Source organism: Diabrotica undecimpunctata, chromosome 7 (genome assembly GCF_040954645.1).
Source record: "Diabrotica undecimpunctata isolate CICGRU chromosome 7, icDiaUnde3, whole genome shotgun sequence".
NCBI lineage: Eukaryota > Metazoa > Arthropoda > Insecta > Coleoptera > Chrysomelidae > Diabrotica > Diabrotica undecimpunctata.
The window spans coordinates 35,903,137-35,919,935 of NC_092809.1; the positions used below are offsets into that span (position 1 = coordinate 35,903,137).

General features: G+C 32.7%; 1 pseudogene; it reads right to left on the reverse strand.

Annotated features, from left to right (window-relative positions):
• Positions 1-8,074: 8,074 nt before the first annotated feature.
• Positions 8,075-13,384, reverse strand: LOC140445185 (myrosinase 1-like; annotated as a pseudogene).
• Between the last annotated feature and the right edge of the window lie 3,415 nt (positions 13,385-16,799).

Below are 16,799 nucleotides of genomic sequence, written 5' to 3' on the forward strand. Positions count from 1 at the left end.
CATTCTACAAATTGATGATTTAAATATTGTTAATCAGAAATTTTACTACTTGAAAGTAATTAATTTTTCGCAAATATTGACTTGGCTACTACTCTGGCTGAGTACAAAATAAACAACCGAACGAATCCTAACATTCGATATAGCAAATGAAAGGGAAGGTAATAACGAATATATTAAGTAAAAAAGACAAACAAGGCGACTACCAAACAGGTACTATACAGTATCTTCATTAATAACGAACGTATAGCGACATACTAGATATCATAGGGTACTATGAATACAATAACGAATCTTCTACCGAATCTTCTAACGAAGGTCTCTTCAACGAATTCTAACATGCGGTATAACAAATGAAAGGGAAGAATATAACAAATCAAATCAAAAAACAAACATAGAGACTACCAAAAGGGCACTACACATCGTCTTTGATATTAATGAACATATAGCGACATACGACATATCACATGACACTATGGATGATAGTAGGCATTGCTTTATATATAAAGCATATTATGGTAAAGCTAAGGTAAATTTGCTTTATTGACCTGAAAAGGCATCTGACTGATTACAAAATAAACAACTAGCCTAATACTAGTATATGACACATCAAATCAAACGACGTGAGACGTATAGTACATATATAATGTATATAGCGTGCCATCAACATACATATATATATATATATATATATATATATATATATATATATATATATATATATATATATATATATATATATATATATATATATATATATATATATATATATCTATATATACATACAGGGTATAGTGAAAAAACATGTATAGATGTCAGGTCAGAAGTGCACCAGATCATACTTTATATTTACTTAGATTATATGCAAAAAGTTCCATGAGACAGCAAAGTTACTAGGTTTTAATAGATACTAACCATATTATACTATTCTACTATATTATCTAAATATAGTAGAATGCTAAAAAAAATTTAGCACCTAAAATTTTTGCCATTTTTTAATTTTTACGAATCATACCACAAAGTGATTGTCATTAGATGTTTGTGTAATGTTTAACAATATGTTTTAAAGCAGTATGCAATTATTTTTTAAATAACAAATGTCAAAAAATAACTTCTTCCAAAATAATGATTTTATTGAAAAATAAAAAAAATTAACATTTTACATTTTTTCTGTTTTCTTTATAAAATTACAATTAAGTCGTTATTATTAATACTGTGTATTTCCGCCTCTATTGTGAATTACACTCCTCATTCGATTTGGAATTGAATTGATCAAATTCTGGTTGTCGTTTTGAGGAAAAGCTTTCCATTCTTCCATGAGCGCCAAACGAAGCTGCTCACGATTTATTGGAACAGGTATTTTGTTTCTTACCCTTCGTTTGAGTTGGCCCCACACATGTTCAATCGGGTTCAAATCTGGACTTTGAGCCTGCCAGTTCATTTTTGGCACACCGACAGTGTCCAGTTATTGAGTTACCATCCTGGCTACGTGTGGCTGGGAGTTGACTTGCATAAAAATAAAGTTTTCGCCGACAAACCCAGCAAAAGGCATTACATGCTCGTCTAGAATTTCGGTAATGTATCGGTGTGCATTCAACGCTCCTCTGTCAATAAATACGAGATCAGTACGGCCCTCGAATGTAATGCCTGCCCAAATCATTACCGAACCTCCTTCAAAAGCAACACGTACTCGTCGAACACAAGCAGCATATCATTCCCCACGTCTTCTGTATTTTTTGATGCGATCATCTGAGCCATAAAGAACCATCCTGAACTCATTACTAAACAAAACATTTTTCCAATCTTCTATCGTCCAATGCTCGTGGCCTCTAGCAAACTGTAGTCGGCGTTATCGATGTGCTGCTGTTAACAAAGGTCCTGTTGCTGGACATCGAGCCCTTAGACCAAATTCCCTCAACCTTCTTCTCACGGTAGAAGTGCTTAAAGTCCACCCGTGAGCATTTTGGATTGATCTAGCCGTAAAGAACCGATTTTGCAAAGAAGTGCGTTGTAAAGAACGGTCTTCTCTGGCCGTCGTGATTCTTCTCGGGCCTGATCCTGGTCGTCGTTCGTGAGATCCAGTCTCTATGAATCGTTGGTAAATTTTTTGGACCATACAACGACTGACTCCAAGTTGTTTGGCCACTTCTCTTTGACTCATTCCATTATTAATCAAAGTAACAATTTGAACAGATCTAGCAAATCTCTCAGCCATAGTTTTAAATTTAAAAATTGCACAAGGTTACTCTTCGAACAACTGTATACTAGTGAAAGGTTTTTGAAAAGCAGAATAGCCATATTCCAAGAAAAAAAATTAGATACAAACAACACGTGCATTATCCGAAGTCGTAAAACTGATATCAATTATGCAAACTTATTACCCTTAATTGACCTGTCGGCCCGTTTGTCGGTGCCTAAAAGACGCTAAAAGTGTCTCTCCATTGTGGGAATTTAGTTACAATAGAATAAATTGTATAAACTTAAAGTTATTGAAGAATTCTTACAAAATTCTAGGTGTCCTCTTTTTCGTGACGCGCAGTGTATAAACACTTTCTACTATCTCACTTTACTTAATCTAAGCATGATTATATTCAGCTGCTTAATTTCTTTAATGCAGTTATGCATTTTTTCTGGCTCGTACATGCTTCTTATATTCCATATACATATTTTCCTCTGGTCGGGAAATTTATTTACGATTCTAGCTAATTGGAAGATTCTTAGAACCTCTATCTTCATTTAAGGAGCTCTTATACTCGAGACCATTGTATTTATTAGCCATTTCCATGATTTTTCTTTAGAAAGTTAAGACGTGGTTCTTTTCCGTTGCCTTCTAGTGTTTTAGTCCAGTCGTTTTGATTCAGAGATTTCATCCATAAAAACCAGGCGAATAAGCTGAATTTAATTAAATTGAAAACACTATTTTCGGAATTTATCAAAAAGATCCCCTTTTTTTTAAATAACTAAACAATTAAAACAGATACAGATTTTAGTAAGAGATAAGATCTATATAAGATTCGATAAGATTTTAATTTTTTTTATTTGCATAGACTAAAAAGTCACCAGATATAAATGTTTAAAGATTCTATTCGCATGCGTTTGGCACCATCTTCAAACCCTTTGAGAGCAACCCTTTTTAAAACAAAAGGCTAGAAAAAAATTTAATATATATCACTTTGAAGCTTTTAAAATAAACTGCAAAGCGGTGTATATTTAAGTTTCTTCAAGGGCTTTGTTTTAAAATTACTACCTTTTGACCACCTCAAACTTGAATTTCTGTTTAAAGTATTTGTAGTTTGTATGTAAAGAAGCTTATCTTTAGATAATCTTACTACGATCAAAATCAAATAATTCATAAAATGTAATTTTCATTACAAGAAATTGTAACTTAATCCCATTTAAACTAATATTTAACTTAGATATGTCACAAGAAAAGAGCTTCTGTACTCGAGGCCTACTCGTCAGAGATTTGATCTTTAAAAACAAGACTAGCTAGCTGAATTTTGCTGAGAATCTCCCTGAGAAGATTTGGGATCCCAAAAAGATGTAAAAAAGTTTTCCACTCCTACTCCATACCTGACAGATAGGCACCTCCAAATAAAACGTGGAAGTGAATATACAGAGTTGCATCCAATAAATTCAGGAGTTCCACAAGGTAGCGTGTTTGGACCGATCCTGTACTTTATTGTATTATTGTATTGTATTCTGCAGACGTGCCATCACCACTACTTACCTAGTCAAAACTATTTACAAACTAGTCTAAACAAGGTCCAAAACTGGCTAAAAAGATAGCGTATTAAAGAAAATGGATTGAAATCAAAACACTAAAAACAACACAAAAAATTTACTAGTTAATTTATAATTTATTTTTTTTTATATACAAACATTATATTCTGGAAGTTCAACTGGTTGAGCAGGTTCAGTTTTGAAAAAATCCGAGTTTAAATTAAAGACACTATTTTTGGAATTTCTTAAAAAATCACCTGTTTTTTCAAAATAACTAAATAATCAAAAAAGGTACAAAAAATGCTACAATACAAAAAACAGCTTTTTTTATTAGAAGATTTTAATTTGTTGTTATTTCTATAGACAAAAAATTAAACGAGATATGATGGTTTAAAGGTTATATTCTCATGCGTTTAGCACGATCTTCATTCCCTTTTTGTGGCTCTGCTTAATGTCGTCAAACGCCAGGCCGCCACAAAAAGTATCATTTTTACTCCTAATAAAACAATATACTATTTTTTGACGTGTAATTTGTGAACTTTCAGTTACCAATAGCTCCAAAACCATTAACTTTTCAAAAAAACTCTAAAAAAAATGTTTGTCACCTTATCACTGTTACAAGTCACTGTTACAGCGATTACCATGGTTTTTTTGATAAACTTTTTCCACCCGAGTTGGGGGGACTACTGATTTCAAGCAAATCATGCATATAAAAAGAATTTTGAGCAGAAAACCGTCATATTCTGGACTATATCTGATTTATACGACACTGTGTAGTACGCTCGGATAAGCAGATAACTGGGCACTTGCTATAAGCCATAAAGAATTAAAAACTGCTTATCTTTAAAGAACATTTTACAAAGATAACTGCAAAACCCACAATCCGTAATAAGCTATTCTTTGTCACAGGTTCAAAAACTATGCTCGACAGCACTGGGTTTGCTCTACCCCGTGGCGAAGTACTGCGCACATTGGATCAACAGCCGTGTTGGTCATGTCCAAAATAATTGCAATTATCAGGGAGTCTAGACAAATGCATGCTGATCCTGCGCTTCGTTCTCACGTTGGAAAATTTTTGGAAGAGAAGAATAAATCAAGACACCCACCTCTAAAATCTGCAAAAATACCAATCGCAATATGCATAATTGTTACAAGGCGAATCCGGCAAAACTCAACAAATAAAGACGAACTATGGCAAATGCTCAGATTAAGTTTTCAACTTGGGAAAATACCCTCTCTTTTCCGTAACAATCCGTCTGATTTTTCAGTAAGGACAAAAGAAACTATTTATATACATAAATCTCTTTATAAAAAACTTACCTGTGGGTCGTATGGCACTATACTCTAAACTAAACATATATATATATATATATATATTCTAAAAACTGATTAAAAGTTGTATGTTTTGATACAACTTGAACATGAACTTGAATTTCTGTTTCAAGTGTTTGTAGTTTGAACGTGGTGAAGCTTATCTTCCGATAATCTTACTACGATAATATCAATTATAACATGTAATTTTCATTACAATAAATTGTGACTTAATCCAATTTAACATTTTGGCTACTGGCTATATAAATTTGAAGTTTTTTGTCAGAAACTGAAACTATATTTTGGTAAAATTCACAATATTTAATACTAAAAACATGTAAATATCAACATTTAGGTATTTTTTTGAAAAAAAAAATCATGTGCAAGGGCCGTGTCAAAAAATGGTACACACAGTTTGTGGCAGAAATAAATGCGTAATTATCTTCTTAGAAACTATGTGTACCATTTTTGGACACAATGTTCATTTTTTTGCTTGACAGTAATGAGTGTCGTCAAAAAAGCAGTTGGTACACAAAAACTTATCACTGCATGCTAGACAAGATGTTTTAACAAGTTTTGTTTCTTTTATAGCAAAGTTACGTCCATTTCTAGCACTATTATTTTTATAACATCTTGTACAACGACCTCTCTGTTCCACTTCGGAAAGTTTGTGATTTCTTTCTTGGTTAACACGACGATCATCCAAATTTTTCATCTGAATATTTCGACTACGAAAAATTTGTGAGGCGATTTCTTCTCTAAATTTAGTGATACTTATCTTTTTGTTTGTTATAGCCTCGTATGCAGTATGTGCATTTATAATAGATGTGTTAACCAAAAGTTCAATTGAAACTTTTCTATACCACTTAATATCCCTACGCACTGCTGATGAATATGATGCTTTTTGATCAGAGACGTCTATAAATGATTTCACATTATTATACTGCACGATTGTGGAAGGCTTTCTCACGACACCCCTTTTTGTTGGCACGTCCACTATTTCAGGCACAGACTCCGTAGTGAGAAACATGACATCTCTTTTGTCTTTCCATTTTCCAATTATGATTTTACTGTTACTCTGTCTCATGACTAATTCACCCCTTTTTAATTTAGCCTCACTTACTACTTTTGGATTATGCTTCCTGTGTTTTCTCAGTGTGCCTATTAAATGTGTATCTTTGTACAGAAGTTCGTGTGCTAAATTCACGCTAGTGTAATAATTATCTGTGCACAAAACGCGACCTGAATGTAAAAGTGGTTCCATAAGCTGTAGCACCACTTTTGTACCAATTGGCTTTTCATTAGGTGTTTGCTCTTTTCCTGTATAAATTTTAAAATTGTATGTGTAACCTTTCACTCCACATAGTTTAAATAATTTCACACCGTATTTGTGACGCTTCCCCGGTATATATTGGCGAAAGCTCAGTCGTCCTCGAAAAGGAATCATCGTCTCATCTATACACACATTCTTGTCAGTAGTATATGCTGATTGGAACTTCTTGATTAACAAATTTTGCAAGGGAAGGAATTTTTTGAGCCTATCATCTGAGGCAATTTCGTTGTTTGAGAAGTGCAAATTGGACAAAAGAAGCTCAAACCTTATCCTGGACATGTGAACAAATTTTCCAATTTCATTTTTGTACAGCATATTGGTGCTAAAATAATCTTTCAAAGTGGGTTTACGATCCAAACCCATCCATATTAGAAGACCTAAGAAAACAAAAATTTCGGATTGATTTGTGTTTCTCCATTGTCCCAATAATGCTGTTTTTGTTAATGTTTCATTTGTAATTCCTGATACTATTTTCTCTTCAGCATATCTGTTGGTTTCCTCGGCAATAAGTGATAAGATATCGTTGTCAATAAATAATTTATAAAAATGAATTGGACGATCTCCTTCCCTTTGTGCAAAAAAACTTTGGGAGAATCCTGAATCTTCCGTGAAAGTAAATGTGTTCAAATTACCTACAAAATTATAAACTCAAAACTATAAAAGTGAATACTAATTTATATATTACCTGCACAATTATTCCAAATGATATTAGGATTAGGATTATTTAAAAAAATATCAGGTTCAGAATCGTTGTTGAGAGATTCTAGATCAGATTCGAATTCTAACTCTTGCCCATCACTGTTAATTTCTAAATTAGAGGAAGAAGAACACGAATCTTGATCATTTGGATCATCTATATCCATAGCATCATCATCATCATTTTCACCAATAAACTCATACTCCATTTCACTCATATTCTCGGCTATTTCACATAGTTCAGCATCACTTAATTTTTTATTTGACATTTTAATTACTAATTTTACAACCGTAAACACACAAGACTAATATTGCACAAACAAGTTTCTGCAAGTCAGAAAATGGCCATAATATGCCATCTGCTGAAGGAGTCTCAAACTGCTCCGCCATAATTTTAAAAAATCGGTCATAGTACAGCCATCTGTTGATTAAGTCCCAAACTGCTTCGCCAGAATTTAGCAATAAACTGTAGGAACCTAGATACGCATTTAAAACCATCAGAACTGTGTTCACCAAATGTACACACAGCTTGAAACATTACCATTTCATGTGACCAAATTTGGTACACGCAGTTTCTGGTAAACATCAACTGTGTACCAGAAATGGTACACACAGTAGCCAAAGTGTTAAACTAATATTTAACTTGAACATGCCATAAGAAAACAGTTTCAGAATCTTTTTAATAGTTTGTTGCACTATAATTTTTACAAACAAATTTTCGTAGATATCACGTTTCCACAAATCTCTACGATTTTTTCACTATTTGTTACTGTTTATCTTGTTTGTTGTATTTGTTACTGTCTTGTGTTTGTTATTTGGTGGATATATCTATTTAATGCAAATTTGGAGCTTAATTGGAGCATTAATTACAGTTTGTACGTTTTTAAATTTAGATATCGCTTTACCAGTTTTTTTTTTTGGCTTCTTAACCGTATGTCTGTTTGGCCTAAATATACTTTCCCGAGTCTTAGCTTTTTAAGAAACAAAGACAGACAAAATGAAAAAATTCTTAGTCAGATTTTTTTTATAAGAAATAAAATATATATTGTTTTGTAAGACACAAAAAAATTAATTATCACATGTAGAATTTCCTAAAACACATCCATATTGTATCACATTTTTAAAATATTCCACTGATTTCTTTGGTGTTCTTGTTCGATCTGGGCTAGCAAAGTCTACTCGGTACATCCCAAAATGTTCCCTAAAATTTGTAACTTAAATTAAATATGGAAACAAATATTTTTATAAATATGTACAAAACAGCAAAAAGTAGGTATTTACTTAGCATCTTGCGACTATTGTTTAAAGGTTTACCTCGGATAGATATAGAGAATTTAAAAAAATCGATTCTAGTGCAGGAGGAACGCCAAGTAGAAATTGAAGTTCGGAGGAGACTTGACCAGAAATTACAGAAATTCGGTTTCAAAAACGTCAAAGAAACGTACAAGCACGTTAAACACAGTATAAAAGAGGCGGCATTAAAAGCTTTGGAAGAACTCGAGAAAAGAAATATGCAACAAAAAGTGAAAGTAAACGAAGAAACCTAAAAATGTATTGAAGAAAAAAAATTCTATATATGAAAAGTATGAACACCCAATCACCAGAAGGCATTCAAAAGTACACAGAGAAAACCAGACAAGTAAAACGAAGAAGTGCAAAGGAAAATAATGAAGAATTGGAAGGATCATGTGTGCACGAATCAAACAATACATAGGAGAAACAAGAAAATCTGAATCCTGGAAAATATTGAAATCTTTAAGGAAAAATACCAACGAAAAAACACAAATACAATACATATCAAAAGAAGAGCGAGAAGAAGACTTTAAAAAAACTACTCTCAGAAAACTGTCCAGATATCATAGAAACAGACACACAGTATGAACAACAACGAAATCAAAATGAAGAACGGATTGAGCTAACATTAAGCGAAGTAAAGAATGCCATAAGAACTCCAAAGAACAAATTTCAAAAATATAGTTAGATTGTAGTTGTTTGATGTTTATTTAACCAATCAACTTGTGTACGTAATACTTACGTATATCCACGTAACCATTCAAAATTATCCATCAAACTCCACGCTGTGAATCCGAAAATATTTACTCCATCGTCCATCGCATCTCTTACACTGCTCAAGTGTTGCTAAAGGAAGAATTCTATATAAAAATACTAGCCCTTACAAAAGTTGTGGATTTACCTGGTAATAGTCAACCCTTGTATCATCTTCTAGAGACGAACCATCTTCAGATATACCGTTTTCGGTTATTATTATTGGGATATCGCCGTATGTGTTCTTGATCCAGTTCAATGTTTTTCTTAGTCCCCAAGGAACAACCTGTATTTTGAATACGGATTATATTAATGAGTTGATTATTATAATTTAGGAAAACAAAGATAAACACTGTGATCTCAAGAAAGTATAGGAATAAATTACACTAAATAATATTCCTTGTATCGGCATGTAAGTAGTATTTATTGGTTATTTATTTATTTAATTTGAATTTACTCGATTATTTCTTGACACTTAATTTTACTTTGTGTGTTTAATCAATTTTTAAATCATATTTAATAATCACAGACATATAATATTAGCATAATTATTGTATTTTCTTTACCAGACAGCACCCTAATACGGGTTTTATAATTTCAGCATTTAGTTTACCATGTACCTTAAGACCTAAAGATGCATAGCAAATTATAGTATGCGAAGCCGGTCGTTGGTGGTAGAATAAATTGATTGTGAGTAAGTCTTATTCTTGTTTCTTTTTATCTATTTGAAATGGACTCAGACAACATATTCAAGATTTACTCTAAGAAAGCTTTCGACAAAGTGTAGCTTGATGGATTCAAAAATGAATAACTATAGGAAAATTAACTAACTAAAGAAGGACGAACTTAAAAAATCAATCATTATTGATTTATCAATTAGATAAAAAAATAATTTTAACAAAAAACTTACCCTTAACCATGATGAGGCCGATTTAGGTCATTCATCTTTTTGATACATGTTAACCTCCGCATCTGCTTCAGAAGAAATAACATCTATTCGTTTATCATCAGTATCTTGTACCATCGCCGCGGTATAATAATTCAGTCCCAAATAATCAAGGGTACCTTTCAAGTATTCGATCTCATCTTGTGTGAATTGTGGAAGACGCGATTGGCTAAAGCCTTCAAGTGAACTTCTTCTTGCGATTACCTTCTTCATCACTTCTGGATAGTCACCCAATGTTACAGGTCTCGCATAAAATCCATGCTGAAAAATATAGTTTGTATTAACTTTATGATAACCAATCAATATTGTCGGACATATTACATATTTCTAATTGCTCTGCAGTCGTTGTTATAATAATAACAGACTATTTGGTTTTATATGATAACAAGTATTTTCTTTAAAACAGTTAGTTCTTTGTAAGTGAAAAGTGATTTATAATATAATCTTTAAAACAAGAAAAATCGATTATTATCTCTTACACCAAATTGCAGTGCTCGTTCTGCAGCATCTACATCTTTAGTACTATTAGTGTCTGGCTCTAACCAAGCTGTATCTATCGCCATTCCAACTTTTCCTAAAACCGAAATATTATAGATTAGTTATTCCATAAATCTAAAATTTAAAATGAATAATCACGTGGTGAAGGAGTGTGAGACGAAAAAGCTGGTAAGAAATACTAATACAAGACATGACTGTGAAGGGTTATATAGATTCGTCCCAGCAGAGAGGTAAAGGCAACTAATAGTAATGATACAGTAATGCTTATTTCTATCTTACCTTGTTGCGTACTACGAAACTGTTCGTCATACAAATGCCACGCTTTTGCATGAGCCTTGAGAAGGTTATGGGTACAAAGATATTCCCCAATACCAGGTGAATCAACAAGAGGTGCTTTTTGGTGGTTACCGTAACCTTGATTGCAGATTTGTCTCGGTTCATTAAATGTCAACCAATATGTAACATCTTCACCGAAATTTTCAAATACCACTTTGGCGTAATCTACAAATCTATCAATTATTATCTCGTTGGTCCATCCACCCAAATTTTCTAATGGTTGAGGTGTATCCCAATGGAATATAGTTACTAAAGGTTCGATGTTGTTGGCTCTAAGTTCCTTGAGGAGGTTTTTGTAATAAGCGATTCCAAGGGGGTTTATTTTGTTGTTAAAACCTGAAAAATTAAAAAGTAGATATATACAGGAACTTGGTAAATACATTTAATATATTGTTTAAGGAAACATTTTTGTATTATTTTGAAAAGCTATCACTCAGGCTTATATATCCAGATTTATTTTTGGTTATGAGCAAAAGTACTGTACTATAATGGCTTACCTGTGGGTAAAATCCTGGACCAGGACAACGAAAATCTATAGTGGGTGACTCCAATATGTTTAAGCATAGCCACGTCCTCTTTATATTTGTGATACGAGTCGCAAGCTACATCTCCTGTTGAGTTATCGACAATTGGTGATGGTACTCTGTGAGTTACTTCGTCCCAGATATTTTCTCCTTTACCATCTTCGTTCCAGGCACCTTCGACTTGGTAGGAGGCAGTCGCCGTACCAAACATAAAATCTTTTGGGAATTTGGATACATTGATTGTAGTTGCCAAACTAGAATTAGGTATAAGAATTTTTGTAGAAAAGATACAAAACCATAAGTAAATAAACTCATTCCATGAGAACTTAAACCATTTGGTGAGATTGTGGAACTACGATATCCGTCTTCCCGTAGAATTCGTTTTCCTAGAATTTTACCCTATATGATAACTTGCAGAAGTTGGTATTTTGTCATTTTGTAATATGCAATATGCTTAATCGCAATATTATACTTATTGAGTTTTTATTTAATTATTTATTTTTGATCATTTTGGAAGTCATATGAAGACTTCGCTTTTAAATTTACTATCCTTTCAAAAGAATTTTAGCAAATTTGTCTTTGAGTATATGCACTGAAATTCTGTCTTTATTATCTTTACTATCCTTCTTTTTTAAAACTATTGGTTAATTTTATGTCCACTTCTATTGATATTTCTGAAGTCCACTATTTCTAGTTTTAATTAAACATTTACGTTAGAATGTTGAGAGATCCATGGCTGTCATATAAACACAACTTTTCTGATTTATATGAATTTATGATATACAGTGATAAATGCGTTAATAAAGACTCGGCAAAATAACGCAAAAGATGGAAGACATATTAAGTTGTGAGATAGTATGAGATAAAGCTAGTTCTTGTACATGGCTAGTTTATTTCAGTCATAATTAGACGTTTGACGTCGAAAAACATTTAATTTTAATTTCTCATGTTAGACCAAATGATTGAATAAATTAAGATGATGATGTAAAAAAGATTAATTATAATAGTAGCTATTTTAATTATAAATTAAACTAATAATAAAAATAACTCAACTAAAATATTTTACCAAACTAAAATTTACGTTCTGGCTGAAAACAACTATTTTGTGTGGAGTTGGTACAATGTTTAGAGTGTTGGGCTATTTACTAGCAGATTGGGGTTTAATTCTTACCAGAGGTTCCCTTTTTTTGGACAAAATTTAAAAATAATAAAAATTATTATTTGCAATTTATTCTCATTCCATTGTAATAAAGCGGAAAATCAAAATAATTCAAATTCAGTTCAAAATCTAAAATTTACGGATTTATTATATTTCCATTTCTACAGTCATCATCCTTACAGGAGAGAGAATTCTCTCTCCTGTTGCCGACTAGAATGTAGCTTCGACTTTTTAAATAATTTTAAACTGTTTGTCCTTGTTTAGTGTTATGTTCAACTTTATGTTTAATTATGTGTATGACATTCTGCAATTGTTGGATAGCCCAAAATTGACGAAATGCCTCTGAAGATGCTCTAGGGACCGAAAGTACTTGGGCAAGAGTTAAGTAATAAAACTGTGCTCGATATGTGCCTTTATTTTATCAAAGTTCATTTATTCGATCATTCAACCTTATATCTGTTATGTTTTCCATCTTTTGCGTTATTTTTCCGGGTCTTAACGCACTCATTACTGTATACAGAAAAAACAATAGAGTTGTCTGATATTTGCAAATGATTTTTAAATACCTAATCTAACATATGACATAAAAAAAGTAAAGATTTTCAAAAAGCAATAAGTCTTGTTCATACAGAAATTAATTTTAGGTCTGGAAAGAAGGATTTTGAATAGAAGTGTTTGATAAGAAAGTTATTTGAACTTACCTAGTTGACAACACAATGCATATAAGCCACACCTCTTTAGTGATCATTGCAGCAGCTACAAATACTGAAAATTTAAAAATGACACTTTATAACTATTTATATGTAAGTCGTGATCAAATTAATCTGATTAATTTCACGATTATCTTATTATTGGCATTAATTTAATTAAACTTCGTCAAGAGCACCGAGATAATAATTTTTTGCGATTTAATTTTTAATAAATACCATATTATACTATTATACTATAGTGCTATATAAAATCATATTTCCATTGTATATAGTTGGGTAAGCTAAAAAATTAATCAGTATGTACGGTTATGTTATCGATTAGTCTGAGGCGGAAAGTCTTCGATCAGTGAGTACTGCCAGAAATAACCTACGGTGAGGAAACTTTGAAAACACTGAAATCATAGCATATATTCTATTCTATCAGATTGACCCTGAAGCTACATCAGTTGGAGGCATCGGTTTCTTTGTCCATAAAAACCACGCGAACAAGGTAATAAACATCCAAAGTATATCATCTAGAGTGGCATATCTTATTCTGAAGCCGAACAGTAGATATCAACTCAAAATTATCCAAGTATACACTCCAACATCAGATCATGCAGACGAAGAAATCGAAATGCTTTATGACGATATATCTACTGCGCTTCATGACTCCCGCACTCAATTCACAATTTTATGTGGCGATTGCAACGCAAAAATAGGTGTAAAAGAAGCAGAGCTAGAAATATCCTTGTTTAAATTCGGTTTCTCAGGAAGAAATGACCGAGGAGAAACGCTGCTAGGATTCCTGCTCCAGAATAATATATTCAACATGAACAGCTTCTTTTACAAAAAGATGCACAGAAGATGGACCTGGGAAAGTCCAAACGGTAGAACAAGGAACGAAATCGACTACATCATAAGTGACAAAAAACAAATAATTAAACATGTAACAGTACTCAACAAGTTTACCACAAGCAGTGACCACATAATGATACGAGCGAAACTTCAAATCAACATAAAAAAGAACATAATGATTAAAAATAAATATCATGGTATCTGGACACCCCCATTAGATATCAACCACTATCAAGCACATATCAATAATAAGCTACTACTGCTTGCAACCTCCGAGAACGATCTAAACTACTTGAATTATTGCATCATAAACGCCTTACAAGAAAGTCAACGACTGCACTGTTCTAAAAGAAAATCAGATAACAGATAAAATAAGTCCATTTAAACTGAAACGCTGCTGGATCAACACTCTAAGAGAAATGAATCAAACTGTTTCGAAGACCATCAGGAGAGATTTAAGGAAATTTAAAACCGATAATAATAAACGCCCTATAGAGGAAAATAACAGCCTAAAAGTTCTACGAAGAAAGCTAACGAATGGGAAATACGAAATTCATAAATTATAAAAACAAGCAAAACGAAATAATATCACTTAGAGACGAGTTAATACAGGACGTCGAAGAGTTTTATGAAGAATTATATGGAAGTAGAAGAGTAGATCAAACAGGAATACAAATAGCCATTTCAAAAAAGATTATGAATCAAGGTTCTGAACTAATGCCAGAGATAAAGGTAGATGAGATTCGACAAGCATTAAGAAAAATGAAAAATAACAAAGCCCAAGGAGAGGATAAAATTGTAATAGAAACTATCGTAAATGGAGGAGATATGCTATTAAATAAATTAAGGAAACTGTTTAATCTATGTTTGCAGCAAAGAGAGGTGCCCAAAGAATGGAACAATGCTATAACCATCTTTTTGAGTAAAAAAGGAGATAGAACGGACCTAGAAAATTATAGATCTATTAGCCTGTTGAACCATATATACAAGCTTTTCACTAAGTTAGTGACATTAACATTAGAGGAAAAATTAGATTTCTACCAACCGAGAGAGCACGCAGGATTCCGTTCAAATTATGGTACCAATGATCACCTCCATACAGTGAAGACACTCATTGAAAAATCTATAGAATAGAACAAACCTCTTGTCCTCACTTTCATAAAGCGTTCGACATGATCGAAATAGACAGCCTTATAGAAGAAATGAATGACAGCAGGATTGACCATAGGTATAGTGAACTTATTAACAATATTTACAAAAATGCAAATAGGAATGTTAAGATACACGATCAAACCCGACCAATAAAAATAAAACTTGGGATAAGGCAAGGAGATACATTGTCGCCGAAATTATTCATAACAGCCTTTAAAATAATCAATTGGGACCATCGAGGAGTAATAGTAGACGGCGAAAAGCTTAACCATCTCCGTTTCGCAGATGACATTATCTTTATCACAGATAATTTAGAAAAAGCCACAGATATATTAAATGAATTGGACTTTGTATGTTCGACGGTAGGCCTCAGAATGAACTTGACCAAAACTAAGTTTATGACAAATATTGTCCCCAATAATCATTTAACTATTCAAGACAAAGTGGTAGAACTGGTGAAGAAATATACGCATTCGGGTCATAATTTGCAACAAAGAGCACAAAATAGTAAAGATGGAGTAATTTAAGGGAGGCCTGTTTTCAGCAGTGGACGTGATACATGAAGGCTGGATGAAGAGGAAACTCTGGCTCCAACAAAAAACAATGCTTTAAAACTAAGAGTAGCACAACGAAGGATGAAGAGTTTAGTTAGAAATAACAATAAAAGACAAGATCACAAATGAATATCTACGAAAAAGAACCAGAGTTACAGATGTTGTGGAGAGAGCTTTTAGATTAAAATGGAGATGGACTGGCCACGTGGCAAGGCTGAGAAGGGTGGACACGCAAGTTAACCGAATGGAGAACAGGGAATAAACGGACGGATAAACGAAAGAGAGGAAGACACTTACACGATGGCAAGATTATCTGCGAAATATGGCGAAAAATTAGATCTATACTGCACAAGACCGTGCACTCTAGATACAAACAGGGGATGCCTATGCCCTGCAGTGGACTTAAACCGGGCTGATAATGATGATAATCAATAGTTTGGTAATATATAGACACTCTATACTATCTCATGTCACTTATTCCAAGAATGGTTATATTTAGTCACTTCATTTCTTTATTGGTGTAACGAATTTTTCCTAACTCGTACATGTTACTTACGTTCCATATACCTATTATACTCTGGTCAGGAAATTTATTTACGATTCTAGCTAATGGGGAGATTCTTAGAACCTCTGACTCATTTAAGGAGCTCCTGTACCATTTCCATGACTTTTCTTGAGAAAGTTAAGACCTGGTTCTTTTCGCTTACCTTCCAGATTTTTAGTCCAGTCGTTTTGATTCAGAGATTTGATCTCTAAACACAAGACGAATAAGTTGAGTTTAATTAAATTGAAAACACAATTTTTGAAATTTCTCAAAAAATCTCCTTTTTTCAAAATAACTTAACAATTAAAACAGATACAGATTTTAGTAAGAGATAAGATTTTATTTTTTTTTTATTTCTATAGACTAAAAAGTAACCAGATATTATTGTTTAAATATTGTATTCGCATGCGTTTGGCACCATCTTCAAGCCCTT